We start from the raw sequence: 12972 nt of genomic DNA, 5'->3' as shown, positions 1-12972 counted from the left end.
TAAAGTATAGAATAGGTACAAAACACCCTCTCCTCTCCATGTTAAGAACGACTTTTAAAATAACAACGTTAGTATTTCAGCACGGATCAATAAGTGCACAAGTACCAACAAATGTTTTAATTTAGCAACGGAAATTAAAATAAAACATTTAAGATAGTAAATCGTCTTAACAGTTTCTAATGACATTAGTTTTTCCTTATTAGACTGGGTCCAAAATATTTCCTTATTAGACTGGGTCCAAAATATTTCCTTATTAGACTGGGTTCAAAATAAGAGTATTTCCTTATTAGACTGGGTCCAAAATATTTCCTTATTAGACTGGGTTCAAAATAAGAGTATTTCCTTATTAGACTGGGTCCAAAATATTTCCTTATTAGACTGGGTCCAAAATATTTCCTTATTAGACTGGGTCCAAAATATTTCCTTATTAGACTGGGTTCAAAATAAGAGTATTTCCTTATTAGACTAGGTCCAAAATATTTCCTTATTAGACTGGGTCCAAAATATTTCCTTATTAGACTGGGTCCAAAATAAGAGTATTTCCTTATTAGACTGGGTCCAAAAATAAGAGTATTTCCTTATTAGACTGGGTCCAAAATAAGAGTATTTCCTTATTAGACTGGGTCCAAAATAAGAGTATTTCCTTATTAGACTGGGTCCAAAATAAGAGTATTTCCTTATTAGACTAGGTCCAAAATATTTCCTTATTAGACTAGGTCACAAATATTTCCTTATTAGACTGGGTCCAAAATATTTCCTTATTAGACTGGGTCCAAAATATTTCCTTATTAGACTAGGTCCAAAATATTTCCTTATAAGACTAGGTCCAAAATATTTCCTTATTAGACTGGGTCCAAAATATTTCCTTATTAGACTAGGTCCACAATATTTCCTTATTAGACTGGGTTCAAAATATTTCCTTATTAGACTAGGTCCAAAATATTTCCTTATTAGACTGGGTCCAAAATATTTCCTTATTAGACTAGGTCCAAAATATTTCCTTATTAGACTGGGTCCAAAATATTTCCTTATTAGACTGGGTCCAAAATATTTCCTTATTAGACTAGGTCCAAAATATTTCCTTATTAGACTGGGTCCAAAATATTTCCTTATTAGACTGGGTCAAAAATATTTCCTTATTAGACTAGGTCCACAATATTTATTTATTAGACTGGGTTCAAAATATTTCCTTATTAGACTGGGTCCAAAATATTTCCTTATTAGACTGAGTTCAAAATATTTCCTTTTTAGACTACGTCCAAAATATTTCCTTATAAGACTAGGTCCAAAATATTTCCTTATTAGACTGGGTCCAAAATATTTCCTTATTAGACTAGGTCCACAATATTTATTTATTAGACTGGGTTCAAAATATTTCCTTATTAGACTGGGTCCAAAATATTTCCTTATTAGACTAGGTCCAAAATATTTCCTTATTAGACTAGGTCCAAAATATTTATTTATTAGACTGGGTCCAAAATATTTCCTTATTAGACTAGGTCCACAATATTTCCTTATTAGACTAGGTTCAAAATATTTCCTTATTAGACTGGGTCCAAAATATTTCCTTATTAGACGAGGTCAAAAATATTTCCCTATTAGACTAGGTCCAAAATATTTCTCTTATTAGACTAGGTCAAAAATATTTCCTTATTAGACTAGGTCCAAAATATTTCCTTATTAGACTGGGTCCAAAATATTTCCTTATTAGACTAGGTCCACAATATTTATTTCTAGACTGGGTTCAAAATATTTCCTTATTAGACTGGGTCCAAAATATTTCCCTATTAGACTGGGTCCAAAATATTTCCTTATTAGACTAGATCCAAAATATTTCCTTATTAGACTAGGTCCAAAATATTTCCTTATTAGACTAGGTCCAAAATATTTCCTTATTAGACTGGGTCCACAATATTTATTTATTAGACTGGGTTCAAAATATTTCCTTATTAGACTAGGTCCACAATATTTCCTTATTAGACTGGGTTCAAAATATTTCCTTATTAGACTAGGTCCAAAATATTTCCTTATTAGACTGGGTCCAAAATATTTCCTTATTAGACTAGGTCCAAAATATTTCCTTATTAGACTAGGTCCAAAATATTTCCTTATTAGACTGGGTCCAAAATATTTCCTTATTAGACTAGGTCCAAAATATTTCCTTATTAGACTAGGTCCAAAATATTTCCTTATTAGACTAGGTCCAAAATATTTCCTTATTAGACTGGGTCCAAAATATTTCCTTATTAGACTGGGTCAAAAATATTTCCTTATTAGACTAGGTCCACAATATTTATTTATTAGACTGGGTTCAAAATATTTCCTTATTAGACTGGGTCCAAAATATTTCCTTATTAGACTGAGTTCAAAATATTTCCTTTTTAGACTACGTCCAAAATATTTCCTCATAAGACTAGGTCCAAAATATTTCCTTATTAGACTGGGTCCAAAATATTACCTTATTAGACTAGGTCCACAATATTTATTTATTAGACTGGGTTCAAAATATTTCCTTATTAGACTGGGTCAAAAATATTTCCTTATTAGACTAGGTCCAAAATATTTCCTTATTAGACTAGGTCCAAAATATTTATTTATTAGACTGGGTCCAAAATATTTCCTTATTAGACTAGGTCCACAATATTTCCTTATTAGACTGGGTTCAAAATATTTCCTTATTAGACTGGGTCCAAAATATTTCCTTATTAGACGAGGTCAAAAATATTTCCTTATTAGACTAGGTCAAAAATATTTCCTCATTAGACTAGGTCCAAAATATTTCCTTATTAGACTGGGTCCAAAATATTTCCTTATTAGACTAGGTCCAAAATATTTCCTTATTAGACTAGGTCCAAAATATTTCCTTATTAGACTGGGTCCACAATATTTATTTATTAGACTAGGTCCACAATATTTCCTTATTAGACTGGGTTCAAAATATTTCCTTATTAGACTAGGTCCACAATGTTTATTTATTAGACTGGGTCCAAAATATTTCCTTATTAGACTAGATCCAAAATATTTCCTTATTAGACTAGGTCCAAAATATTTCCTTATTAGACTGGGTCCAAAATATTTCCTTATTAGACTGGGTCCAAAATAAGAGTATTTCCTTATTAGACTAGGTCCAAAATATTTCCTTATTAGACTAGGTCCAAAATATTTCCTTATTAGACTAGGTCCAAAATATTTCCTTATTAGACTGGGTCCACAATATTTATTTATTAGACTGGGTTCAAAATATTTTCTTATTAGACTGGGTTCAAAATATTTCCTTATTAGACTGGGTTCAAAATATTTCCTTATTAGACTGGGTCCAAAATATTTCTTTATTAGACTGGGTTCAAAATATTTCCTTATTAGACTAGGTCCAAAATATTTCCTTATTAGACTAGGTCCAAAATATTTCCTTATTAGACTAGGTCCACAATATTTCCTTATTAGACTGGGTCCAAAATATTTCCTTATTAGACTAGGTCCAAAATATTTCCTTATTAGACTAGGTCCAAAATATTTCCTTATTAGACTAGGTCCACAATATTTGTTTATTAGACTAGGTCCACAATATTTCCTTATTAGACTGGGTTCAAAATATTTCCTTATTAGACTGGGTCCAAAATATTTCCTTATTAGATGAGGTCCAAAATATTTCCTTATTAGACTAGGTCCAAAATATTTCCTTATTAGACTAGGTCCAATATATTTCCTTATTAGACTGGGTCCAAAATATTTCCTTATTAGACTAGGTCCACAATATTTATTTATTAGACTGGGTTCAAAATATTTCCTTATTAGACTGTGTCCAAAATATTTCCTTATTAGACTGGGTCCAAAATATTTCCTTATTAGACTGGGTCCAAAATAAGAGTATTTCCTTATTAGACTAGGTCCAAAATATTTCCTTATTAGACTGGGTCCAAAATATTTCTTTATTAGGCTGGGTCCAAAATATTTCCTTATTAGACTGGGTCCAAAATATTTCCTTATTAGACTGGGTCCAAAATATTTCCTTATTAGACTGGGTCCAAAATATTTCCTTATTAGACTGGGTCCAAAATATTTCCTTATTAGACTGGGTCCAAAATATTTCTTTATTAGACTGGGTCCAAAATATTTCCTTATTAGACTGGGTCCAAAATATTTCCTTATTAGACTGGGTCCAAAATATTTCCTTATTAGACTGGGTCCAAAATATTTCCTTATTAGACTGGGTCCAAAATATTTCCTTATTAGACTGGGTCCAAAATATTTCCTTATTAGACTGGGTCCAAAATATTTCCTTATTAGACTGGGTCCAAAATATTTCCTTATTAGACTGGGTCCAAAATATTTCTTTATTAGACTGGGTCCAAAATATTTCCTTATTAGACTGGGTCCAAAATATTTCCTTATTAGACTGGGTCCAAAATAAGAGTATTCAACCTAATGGGTCCTGCATGGTCAAGCAAGCTCCAGCTCTTGTCCCATCGCCACACCGTTGCATTCATGTACTAGTTTTTTAAGTATTTTAATGTGTTCAGAACTCGTAGCACTAGTGCCCTTTCGTTGTAAATAATTCTAACAAACCCGACAATCGATAAAATTCTTTGCATTCATTTTAGTGATCCTTGAATGCCGGAGAGCCTTTTGCTCTGAAAGTTGTTTTCTTCGTACTGCTAGACCTTGGAATCCCCTTTCTTGTTCATGCTTCTCTGACTGTACTAACATTGCAGATAATTAAGTGTTCTATTTACTTTCCTCCCCACTAGGGCAGAGTTAGACACCAAGGTCGTTTTTTTTTTTTTTAAATGTGGGAGAAGCAACAAAAATAAAAATTGTCTCCGTCGTGAAGGATTTCTCCTTCACTAACCGAGAACAAAAAAATTGAAGTGTAGTATCAGAACAGAATCTACACTTTAATCTTTGCCCGAGAGCCAAGATTTGTTATCTTGTTGCTCAACTCCCTACTTAGAGTAGTGAAGGATTTCTCCTTCACTAACTGAGAACAAAAAAATTTGCAGCATCAGAACAGATACTACACTTTAATATTTGCCCGAGAGCTAAGATTTGTTATCTCGTTGCTCAACTCCTTTGCTTTAATTGGGGTAAACCTGAGTAAAATAAATAAATAAATAAAAATACTTGTAACGATGTTTAAATTTGACATCTTTTGCAATTTTAGATAAAATAAAATTGGGACGTATAGTATTTATTATTACACATATTTGAAAAGGAAAACAAAAATTGTTTCAATCAAGACTTCAGTACAGAACAAACGACGATTATTTGGTCTTCCCTAAAATCCTGCCGCCATCATCATCATCATCATCATCATCATCATCATATTGAATGAATTCGAAGGTTCTATTGTTAGCATTGGTTTCCCTGAAATTTTTCTAGTAAGAATTCTTTTATGAAATACATTGAATACTTACGGGAGGGATCACATGAAGGTTTCAAACATCAATAAATGAAAGTGGTGCTAATAAAGCTGACTGGATTTTAACTTGGCATGCTCAGGTCATCAGTTTGTGCCATTAAATATTTCACAACAATCACCCATTCATTTTATGTGATTGATCATTATTATTATTATTATTATTATTATTATTATTATCATTATTATTATTATTATTATTATTGGCTCACAAGGAGCTTTCACACAGGTCACCAAAGATCTCTCCTTGAGAACAACCTGCGGTGTTCCCTGGAAGCTGAATGATAATAAGTCTCTCTTGATTTCCAGTATTCTTCACCTCTTTCGATAACCTTTGCAAAGAAATTTGCATTATCGCAACAGCCACTTACCATTGATTTCTCGCTGGCAGCGGCCATTTGTCTCCACTGAAAGGTACCAGTTCTCTTGGCATTTGGCCAGCGAAGGTCTGGTCAGCGCTCTCTCCTCAGTCTTTCCATCCTCCTTGAGCCTTCTTGGCTATTTAGCATCATTCTTTTGGGGATCGGTGGTTAGGTGTATTATCATTATTATTATTATTATTATTATTTTACTTGTTTATAATAAAATAATAACTCCCCGAACGTATGTATGAAATGATTAAACGTAGGCGAGAAAAATAGAAAATGAGGTACGAAATATGAAACTTATATTTTCATGTCTGAAAAATTGCAATCATTGTTTGCTTCAAAAATATTCATCTTTTTGACAAACTGACTCTTTTATCCATATTTCATTCATTTTTTTTTTTTTTTTTTTTTTTTTGGTAATTCTGCTTCATCCTCACTTGTATGACGATCATTGAACACCCAGAAGAGGAAGACTTCCCTCAAACGTTACCGTATGGAAAATTAGACAACAAAACACAAGGTAATACTCAACTGTTTTCATCAGCATGCGAAATTAAGACATTTGCACCTTTTGTAACACAATGACGATTGGATAATATTTTGAAAATTTCAGTTGGACACGTAAATCCTGGACTTAATAATTAACGCATCGATTACACTTCAACTTTTGAAAAGGATTAAAGAATCTTAAATCTCTCATGTCAGTTTGGGGGGGGGGCCTAAGTGGTTAACAACACTGACTGAAAATCTCAGGAAATAGTCTGCAATTACGAAGGCAATGATAAATTTGTTCAGTTATGTCAGTTTCTATAATCTGTAAAGCTAAGTATGAGTAGCTATTTTATTTAACGCCTCTCCAAAAGGGGACACACAAGGTCAGCTATTGGTTTAATGAAAGTGTTTCTGTGGAATGAATAATAACAACAACTATAACAATAATAATAATAGTGAATGACAATAAGCCTCCCCAAGTTCCTAGTTCTCTTCACACTTTTTCATCGAAAAGAGAATTGAGAACTTGGGGAGGCTTATTGCCACTCAAATACCAGTGGAGACCAAAGGCCACTGCCAGCGAGAAATCAATGTTAAGCAGCCGTTGTGATAATGCAAATTTATTTGCAAATGTTGGCGAAAGAGGTGGAGAGTGCTGGAAATCTGAGGAGACTAGTTGTCACTCAACTTCCAGGGAACACCACAGGTTTCACAGGCTGTGAAAGCTCCTTGTGAGCCAATAATAATAATAATAATAATAATAACTATGAAAAATGGTAAACACAGGTCATGATGGAATACACGTATACTGGTTCCAAAAATTCACAACACTACATGAAAAGCTAATTCAGAACCTAAAAGATGTATCCAGGAAGCACATGTGCCAGAATAGATGATGAAGGTAGAACCAAACTGGTGTAAAAAAATCGCAGCAAAAGGAACCGTACCCAGCAATTACAATCCTATAACATGTTTTCATACAATGTGGAAAATATTAGCAGCACAACTGAGGGAACAAATTTATCATTCCCTTCGTAATTGCAGACTATTTCCTGAGATTTTCAGTCAGTGTCGTTAACCACTTAGCCCCCCCCCCAAGTATGGGTGGTTATAACGAATTCTTATCTTTGTTTGTAACTCCCGCTTCCCTTATTTTCTCCTTTAGTTCTCATATTCCATGCACGATGTTTCTGACAAAGGGATAAGAATTGCTGTTTTCTCGGTCGGAAATCTACCAATATAGCACAAGGTTTTGACCTCGAAATGTTCTCTTTTTTTTTAGCTACTTACATCAAGTGGCGTTATACTCTGTATGGAGCAATTTTCATAAAAGAAAATGGTTGTTTTATCATTTGGTATAATTTTGCCTTATTTAAGTATTTGATCATTTTTTTTATGGAAATCGTTTCAGACAAGGTATGAAGCCACTTGATGCAAGCAGTTAAAAAAATATATGTACTACTCCGAAGTCAAAAGATAGTCAACGATAAGTGTTACATCGATAGATCTCAACCAAGAAAACAGCAACTCTTTCCCCTTTGTCAGAAACATAGCTGATGGAATACGAGGACTAAAGGACAACATAAGGAAAGCGAGGCTGCCAAAAGTAAACCCATGATCAACTTTTTTCTCTCTTTAATTTGGACAAACGACACCAGCGTCCTTCCGCCTGCGTTGGTGGAATGAATCGGTCAAAGGCAACAACAACGAGCCTAAAACCTGGCCCAAGCAAAGGTTACTAAAACACGGAACAACCCTTTTTTTGTATTTAACTTCAGTAAACTTTAAGAGATCAAGGGGCTCCTTCCTGGAGCTAACACTTGATTCCGTTATGATTTAAATTTATATCCGAGGGCTCTTTTAAGAATAAATGCTGTTACTTTTATGGCTGCTATCTGTATTTCGTTACAGCTTGGTCTTCCAGGGATCGCTACTAAGTATTTCTGAAGATTCTTTTTTATTAAGCCAGTTGCTCCTATCACAACTGGTATAATGTTTATTTCTTTCAGAGACCATGTGGTTTTTAGATCATTTTTTAGGTCCTGATATTTTGTTATCTTTTCCCGTTCAGCTCTGTTAAGGCCGAAATCATTTGCGACTGTGACATCGAAAATGAGTGCAGTTCTTTCAGGCTTGTTCCATATAACAATATTTGGTTTGATGGCCTTGTCTTTTATGTATCTGCCTGCCTGTATGTCTTTGTTATAGAACACAGTCACATTTCTGTTTGATGTTATTGGTGGTGGTTCATGTTCCCAAATGTTTGGCGATCTGTCAAGTTGCATCTCTCCACAGATCTTCCAATGGAGGTACTTGCATACTTTGTTGTGACGAGCAGTATAATGGCCATCAAGTGGGGCTATGTACAGGTTGCTTTGTGTCCTTATATCGCTGATGTACATACTATTGCACTCATCCTCACAGACTGTCCCCTAAGTAAGACATGCTCCAATGTGGATCTGAAGGATGCTACAAACATTGTCTGTTGATGGACGTGAAGTACTGTGATGATTAATGATTATTTATTTCATTATTCGATGCATTAACAGAATTAAAATTTCTGCATATACACAAAACACCGAAACTTAAACAACTACTAATGTAAAATGCCACAGACACGCGTGTGACAGCTCTAGGCAAATGACCAAGCCATGTGCGAAGTGACGTCACGGCAAAGAAGAAGGAAAAAAGATTATAAAAGAAAAAAAAGCGTGTGGGCAGATCGATGGTCACGTTAAAGACACATGGATTACATCACAGCTGAGACGAGAAGTCATGCGTGGCCGGAGAAGAAGAAATGAAAGTATTTTGTTATAACCTGAAATAGCAAGTTAAATTTCTGTCCTCTTCCTTTCTTATGTTCCTTGCGACGGAGTCTACAACGTGTTCAGTCCCTACATGTTAACAACTGCATTACACTAATGTAACTTTGTCATAGACTCAGCGGTATGTTTATACTTATTGCTATCAGATACTCTCGGATAACGCCGGGTCGGGACAGCTAGTTATTAATAATTTTTCTTCTGTTCTTTTTCCTACCTACAGTCTGTATGATAAAAGATTACGTCGTCAATAAATATTGTATTGAGTTGAACAAAGGATTACTTGGTAAATCATGTATAAGATTATTATTCACAAAAGAAACGTTCTTTAATAATTCTAAATAAAAAAAATGATAAATAAAACGGACATTTTCGTTAAGAAAATATCGATTTTATTGCATACATATATTTTTTTTATTTGTTAAAATCGATTTTAATAAGAAAAACTAATTACACAATAAAACTTTCTTTAATAATCCTAATCCATGCTGTAATCTTAAGATGTTTACGTACAATGTACTGAACAGATGTTAACGTTAATAATGATTAATATTTAGTTTATTATTTGAAAAATAATTCAATATTCAGATATGGAGAGCACTGTATTATTTCGGTTACAGTTCGTTTATTATTGCGTTTTGATATCGTCTATCCATGATAGTGTATTGGTATCATTTATCTATAACAAGGTTCTAATATCATCTATATCTCATGGCGTTCTTTTATCAGTCTGTCCAGCATTGTGTTCTAATATCAATCTATCCATCCATCATGGTGTCCTGATATCGTTTATCCATCATAGCGTTCTGATATCCGTTTATCTATTACAGTGTTCTGATATTAAACAATCAATTATAGTTACTTAGTATATATATATATATATATATATATATATATATATATATATATATATAAAATAAAATAAAAATTACAATTAAATTTACCAAAATGATCCAAGATGGTAAAACTAAAGTATATTATAAATATTAAAGAATTAATATTTATAAAATAATCTAAACCAGATGTAAAAGCTCGATAAAGCCAAATAGGAGATAGAGCTTATAATAATAATAATAATAATAATAATAGGTCTCTCCACCATCTTCCAATTACGTGATTTCCTTGGATTTTACTTGTGCGAATGGAAATTCAATTAACTTTCTTGGATTTATACTTTTGGATTTTACCGTCATTGGATTATTTGTCTTCCACCAGACTATCCATTCACATGAAATCACCTTTTTCTTCACCATATACCCTCCGCTTCACTTTTTGTTATCAAGTAAGATCTTTGACTTACTTGTTGTTTCATCAAATACTTTTATATGCAAAATCCGATCCCGCATTTTGCTAATTCCTACCCCCTGATGAGAAGGAAAGTATTTCTTCGAAACTCTGTAGATTAAGGACTATTCACTTATCTAGTGTTTCCTTTTCAGATTAAATATGTTTTTAACTCATTTCAAAGTGGTTTTTTTAACATGTTTTATTAACTGTTTGCTCGTATTATAAGCTCTATTTCCTATTTGGTTTTATCGAGCTTTTACATCTGGCTGAGATAACTTTATAAATATAAATTCTTTTAATAATAGTTTTGCAGTTTAATATTGTTTGGCGTATCAACCCTTTTGGTGTTATTTAATGCTAACACCCATTTCTTTTCTTTTTTTTAAATAAAGAACTTATTTATTTATTTACTAGTCGAACCTGTAGAAATTTCACATGGGAATCTTTCATCTTCTATAATATAAAGGGGAAACATTTGCTTAAATGTATGTATGTATGGTGAAGAAAAAGGTGATTACAATTCAATTAACTTTCTTGAAATTATATATTTGGATTTTACCGTCACTGGATTATTTATCTTCCACCAGACTATCCATTCATGTGTAATCACCTTTTTCTTCATCATATTCCCTCTGCTTCACTTTTGTTTTGTTATCAAGTAAGATCTTTGACTTACTTGTTGTTTCATCAAATACTTTTGCATGCAAAATCCGATCCCGCATTTTGCTAATTCCTACCCTCTGATGAGAAGGAAAGTATTTCTTCGACACTCCGCGATTTAAGGACTATCCACTTATTAAGTGTTTCCTTTTCAGATTAAATATGTTTTTAACTCATTTCAAAGTGTTTTTTGATATGTTTTATTAACTGTTTGCTCCTATATATATATATATATATATATATATTCCTATCAATTTGTTTTTTTTGCGTGTGTGAAAATTAAAGAAATGGAATTTGCTAGGTGAAGGTCGAACGACGGCATTACGCATGCGTAACGTAATAGCTATTAGTTCATGTTTTAATTTTTAGCTTTGCAGCAAACATGTCTTCATAGGTTAGGCATTAACGTTAAAGGAAAAAATAAATCGTAAGCTAAATGTTTTGGTTTCGATTCTCGGTAATGGCGCATGAATCATTTTTTTTTTTTTTTGTACTTTTTAAATCATTACTATGTATTGGGTCCAATATAATATAATAAATACGAAATCTGCATTAATCAAAATAACGCAACTGATAATTAATATTTAGTTTATTATTTGAAAAATAATCAGTATTCAAATAGAAAGTCAGTGATAAAAAAAACGCAGAAAATTAAATTTTCATAGAGATGGATTTTTTTTAAATTGTCAAGAAGAAAAAAATGACAAAAAATTCTTAATAATAAATATAAAAATTAAATATAAAAATTTAATGAAAAAATAAATTTTTAAACATTTTTTTCAGTGAGCTTTGTCCATTTTTCAATGTTTGTCAAGTGAATTTTTATCCTACAACTTTATAATCATATTCAGATATTTAATTATCAATCTATTATTATTGTGTTCCAATATTTATTTATCGACTATTGTATGTTGATATACATCTAGCTACCATCGTGTTTCGATATCAATCTATCAATTACAGTGTTCTAATATCAATAAGCCCATTATTGTGTTCCGACGGCGATCTATCCATTACTGCGTTCTGATATCAGTCTATTTATTACGTTGTCCTGATATGATCTGCCCATTATATTATTCTGATATAAGCCCGTCCATTATACTGTCCTGATGTCGTCTACCCATTATGGTGTTCTGATATAAATCTGTGTATTATTTATTTTATAGAAATCGCTTCGGACAAGGCATAAAGCCACTTGATATTAGGAGCTAACAAGAACGGCACATGGCTATCGTAAAGACAGGAGATTCCGATTAACCTTTGTATCGAAAAGACCAAGGTTGTAAGTAGGAGGAAAACAGTCGGTAAGGAGAGGGTTCTGCAAGTTTGCTGTTCTTGGAAAGAAGTTACTGAAATCGGAACCACTAGACGAACGAGTCAAACGGGCTGAAACAAAGGAAGCAGAGAAGAAAGAAGACTATTCTTAAGAACACGTGCCGTCATAGTACTAACAAGAGATTGAGACTAGCAACATCACGTCTATGAGAGAGTGGATACTCATAAGGAGAAAGGATAGCCGCAACCAAATTACAAGTAGGTTTCTGCATCTTATCAAGAATCCTCAAATATGACAGAAATATTCCATACAACGTCTGATAGAAAATTTATGGAGATTAACAGGACCCTCGGAAATTCCACAGAATAAGAAATATATTTAATCAACAAATATATTTTGATAAAGCCGATATTTTTTCTGGATAGCACAAAAACATAGATTTTTGGACAGAAAAAAACAAATAATATGCAGCAAATATGAGTTTATTAACATTTCTATTAGTATCCATTGTATTTTAAATTAAACTGACCCAGACGAGATAAATCAATAAGTACTAAGAAATAATCAGAAAGTAATATTGTGCTATATAGTTCAATAAAATAATAATCACATTGTAAAAAACAGTCTTTCATTTACTCAAGTCCAGCACTT

General features: G+C 32.5%; 1 protein-coding gene across 1 annotated transcript in view; it reads left to right on the top strand.

The window, feature by feature from the left end:
• LOC145242647 (protocadherin gamma-B1-like) overlaps positions 1 to 12972 on the top strand; it is a 228387-nt gene that overhangs the window by 3518 nt on the left and 211897 nt on the right. Inside the window, exon 2 of the mRNA XM_080105769.1 lies at positions 6248 to 6304. The gene's annotated coding sequence lies outside the window, so the exon portion shown is untranslated. The remainder of the gene's footprint in view (positions 1 to 6247; positions 6305 to 12972) is intronic.

Source organism: Euprymna scolopes, chromosome 21, assembly GCF_053919585.1.
Source record: "Euprymna scolopes isolate OS-2025 chromosome 21, ASM5391958v1, whole genome shotgun sequence".
Classification (NCBI taxonomy): domain Eukaryota; kingdom Metazoa; phylum Mollusca; class Cephalopoda; order Sepiida; family Sepiolidae; genus Euprymna; species Euprymna scolopes.
Note: the sequence above shows the minus strand (reverse complement) of the source record. Positions and strands in the feature narration are given on the sequence as shown.